General features: G+C 35.8%; 1 pseudogene; it reads left to right on the forward strand.

Annotated features, from left to right (window-relative positions):
* Positions 1 to 1,097: 1,097 nt before the first annotated feature.
* LOC112694508 lies at positions 1,098 to 2,981 on the forward strand (annotated as a pseudogene).
* Positions 2,982 to 4,960: the final 1,979 nt, after the last annotated feature.

Below are 4,960 nucleotides of genomic sequence, written 5' to 3' on the forward strand. Positions count from 1 at the left end.
TTCGGCTTTGTCTTCATCGGTGTAATAACCCAAAAATACAAAAAATTAAATAATGGTAAGAGAAGGGATGAATGGGAAGTATAGAGGATGTGGTATATATGGGTTGTTACCTTCCTCCTTGATTAAGGAAGGGCTCTCAGAGTTGAGAAGGTTTCAGAGCCAATCAGCGCAATTGTACAGTCTGCCAAGCTAAATAAAACAGCATTTACTTGTTTACCGTAGAACTTCTGATGTCGACGCAAGGTTGAAAAAGAAAGGATAAATGCAGAATTTAATAGCACTAGAATTGGATACTCTTCAACACTCGTACGAAGAACACAAGTCGAACGGATTAAAATAATTTAATATTTTTTTATTTAAATTAAACTTAAATGAGTCAAAACAAATCGCATGTATAAGCTCGTCTTATGATCGGTGCGCATGCACTGACGACCTAAGATCAAGAGCTCTCTGGGGAGAGTCGTGTGTGTCCCTGTTATATAGGCACATGCGGTAGCATGGACTTTGGGCCTGTCCTTTTAATGTAGGGATGTCAATAGTATCTACCGTGACCCGTTCGTCCGTATCGTTGTATTTGCGCCGTGCGCTCCAACCAAAAATTCAACACATCAATTTCAAAAACGTACATTAATTTAGAAATATATTTTAATAGAAATATAATTTTTTTTAACAAATTTATATCATCGTTATCGTAGTACGAGTAAGTTTTGTCAGCTGTTGTTTTTCAGTTTTGTTTATTTTAAATCCGTGAATCTGGTTTAACGGTAATGTAACAACAAAAACAATAATCGTCGTAGTAATAAATATAATATGTTTTACTAATTAGTATTAATAAAGTATTAACTGGATCGCGTTTCCAAATAATATTTTTGTTTGAAGTGCTCGATATTTAAAATAATTATTATTACTATTGCCTTGTGAAGAAGTGAGTGATCGTCGTCGCGTCTTATTCAGTTAAATCTAATATAACGTCGTTGACGCCATAGCAGGAATATTATTTACTTCGAAGAAGGATAATTCGTTGAATACTTTTAATCCGCTCCTGGTTCATTGTCGTCATCAATTGTGCGATTGCGAATACGTAAGACATCACCTAATAGCGTGAAACTTGTGCTCAGCCAACATTCAACATATTGTCGGATAGTTATGACTCCGAACGACATGGACCAGAGCCAGCAGCAGGCCAATCAGGGTAACACTCAAGATTTCAACGGTTATGCATACGGTCAACAGAGTTCTCAATTCCAACAGAGACAAGCTGCCGTCCAGAGCGCCAATAAAATAGTGATTAGCAATGTGCCCAGTGGCGTAAGATTCGACCAGTTGGAACAGATACTGTTGCAATTTGGTCAGGTGAAAGAAATCGAAAAGCTTAGCCAACGCGATGGACCAACGCAAGTCGTACAGATTGCTTTTGAATCCTCTGAACAAGCCCACAATGCATTAGCAAATTTGCCAGGATTAGAGCTTGAGGGTTGCCAGGTAAAAGTTGAGCCAGCCATGGAAAGGAGGAACCGTAGTGCAATAAGACCAAGGCATGCTACATTTGGTGCTCCTGGCGCTACTCCCACTATCGGAAATAGGCAAACAGAGTTCCCATTACGTATACTAGTACACAGTGATATGGTTGGAGCAATTATTGGTAGAGGTGGCTCTACAATCAGACAAATAACTCAACAAACAAGAGCCAGGGTTGATGTTCATAGAAAAGACAATGTTGGTTCTTTGGAGAAAGCAATCACAATATATGGTAATCCAGAAAATTGTACTAATGCATGTCGTAAAATTTTGGAAGTTATGCAGCAAGAAGCTACTAACACAAATAAAGGTGATGTAATACTGAAGATCTTAGCTCATAATAATCTAATTGGTAGAATAATTGGAAAAGAGGGTAATACGATCAAGAGAATTATGTCCGAGACTGAAACAAAAATCACTGTATCTAGTATAAATGATATCAACAGTTTCAACTATGAAAGAATAATTACTGTAAAAGGCTCAATAGAGAATATGTCTAAAGCAGAGGCTCAAATTAGTACAAAACTCCGACAAAGTTTTGAAAATGATCTACAATCAATGGCTCCTCAAACTGTCATGTTCTCTAGACTTCATCCGATGGCAATGATGTCAGCAACAGGAATAACTTATCCAGGACGCGGTGGTCCAACTAGTTATCAGCCATTTGCACCAGCACCATACCCTTCCATGTATCCTTCAACCATTCGACCAATTAACCCATCTTTGGCTGCTGATATCCAGGAAACTGCATTTTTATTTATACCTAATAGTGCTGTTGGTGCTATTATTGGTACTAAAGGTTCCAATATCCGTAGCATGATCAGGTTTAGTGGTGCATCTGTTAAAGTTGCATCCATTGAAAATGAAAAAACTGCAGCTGCAGGTGACACTTCTAACGGTGGTACTCAACAAGCTAGTCGAAAAATAAAAATTGTTGGTACAGCTGAAGCTCAGTGGAAGGCTCAAGGTATGATATTTGACAAGTTGCGGGATGAAAGTTTTGTCCCAGCCACAGAAGAAGTAAGGTTGACTGTTGAAATATTGGTACCAAGTAGTCAAGTTGGTCGCATAATTGGCCGTGGTGGATCAAATGTCAGAGAACTGCAAAGAGTGACTGGATCTATCATAAAACTACCTACTCAAGGATCAACAGATGGTTCTGAGGATACTACAACAGTACACATAATTGGTCACTTTTTAGCTACTCAATCAGCTCAAAGAAGAATTCGTTCAATGGTTGCATCTGGAGCGAATCCAGTGCCAAGACCACAACAACCGCGCACCAACAGACCCACAGAGACACCACAATAGCGAGTCGATGACAGTTACTGTTAGTCTCAGGAAAATATATCTCCTCCACCGACATTATATATTTTTACATCAAATTAAAAAAATAAATTATGTTATTTATTTAATACATTATTTTGTCGGTTTATTTGCCATAGGGATTAACAGCTGTTTTCCACACAATAATTTAAGAGCACGAGACTCTTAATCTCGGGGTCGTGGGTTCGAGCCTCACGTTGGGCGCCACTTTGTAATAACCCAAAATACAAAAAATTAAATAATGGTAAGAGAAGGGATGAGTGGGAAGTATAGAGGATGTAGTATATATGGGTTGTTACCTTCCTCCTTGTTTAAGGAAGGGCTCTCAGAGTTGAGAAGGTTTCAGAGCCAATCAGCGCAATTGTACAGTCTGCCAAGCCAAATAAAACAGCATTTACTTGTTTACCGTAGAACTTCTGATGTCGACGCGAGGTTGAAAAAGAAAGGATAAATGCAGAATTTAATAGCACTAGAATTGGATACTCTTCAACACTCGTACGAAGAACACAAGTCGAACGGATTAAAATAATTTAATATTTTTTTATTTAAATTAAACTTAAATGAGTCAAAACAAATCGCATGTATAAGCTCGTCTTATGATCGGTGCGCATGCACTGACGACCTAAGATCAAGAGCTCTCTGGGGAGAGTCGTGTGTGTCCCTGTTATATAGGCACATGCGGTAGCATGGACCTTGGGCCTGTCCTTTTAATGTAGGGATGTCAATAGTATCTATTGTTCTACCCGTATCGTTCATGCGGGTATCGAAGATACCGTTATTTATTTGAAAAGGTTTAAAAATAACGTACATATAGATTGTATACATAACAAAATATTTGTGCCGTCTTTTACAGTCGAATGATGCACATTACATCAGTTACAGCAATATAAATGTCATTTTTTGTTAATGGTGGTAAGCTAACTTAATAACGTAGAAGTTTATTTGTTTCTTTCCAAAGATTGCCGTCTGAAGAGGATATATTTGATAATTTTTGTTCTAGGATATCTGATTTAAATTTTGAAAGGTATTTTTTAAGCGAGTTTGACAGTTTATTATATATTATTTTATAAGAAGGTAGGCAGGAGGTTTGATATCGTGCTCTAGCTTTTCTTTTTTCAGCTACGATACCATAGGCGCAACTAGAGCTCTATTTCTGGGTGGGCTACATTTTAATGCTATCACTGACTCGTGGGGGCTTCACCCCCATACCCCTATAATTGATTATCAACACTAATATATTTATATTTATATTGCTGAGAAGTTCTTACCTGTAATGGTTAATAATTACTTTCAAAGAAGAATTTTTCACTTACAGACTAGCTACCTAAATAAATTTGTAATTTGATAAATGTAAATTTGATAAAAATATGTAATTGATAAAATATACAGTTCTGGCTATTAAATATTTATTACAAAATTAAATTAACATTATTTTTCTGTCCTTTTCTGCAAATTTGTTTAAAATATCATCCAAATTTACTTTGTTAGTTATATCTCTTTCTATATTCAAAATAGATAAAAATTTAAAGCGATCTTGTGCCATGGAGGATCTTAGCCAATTTTTTTTATTCGTCTCATTGAAGAAAATGATCTTTCACAAGTGGCTGAACTTATTAAAATAGATAAAGCCACTTGTTACAATTTAAAAAGGTTCCGATATGTTTGTTTTTCAACAACTTCTTTTACATCATTCAAATTGAAATCGTTTACACGTTACTGCGATATAATACAAATTAAAAACACCTTATAGTTTATTAACTAAAATTAATTATAATCAAAACTCTCAACGATAACAAGCATTGAGAAACGCAGCCTGCTAAACAAATATTACGGACCACGGTTTTCACTTTTCTTATCTTATTCTAAGACCGTCAATACGCATGTTTATTGTTTATGTACAACATTTACGATACGGGCTCGTTATATACTCTTCGTCCGTGATTAGCGATAAAATGTTCATAAAATGAACCTGGATTATTGATAATTAACCGTAAATAATAAAATGTTTGATAATAATATAATAATAATATTCATATTATTGATAAATTTAAACTTCCAAAGACAATAAACCGTTAGACAATACGCATAACTAATGGGATTCGGGAATTACACATTA

This window comes from Sipha flava, unplaced genomic scaffold (assembly GCF_003268045.1).
Source record: "Sipha flava isolate LNK unplaced genomic scaffold, YSA_version1 130_pilon_pilon, whole genome shotgun sequence".
Taxonomy (NCBI): domain Eukaryota; kingdom Metazoa; phylum Arthropoda; class Insecta; order Hemiptera; family Aphididae; genus Sipha; species Sipha flava.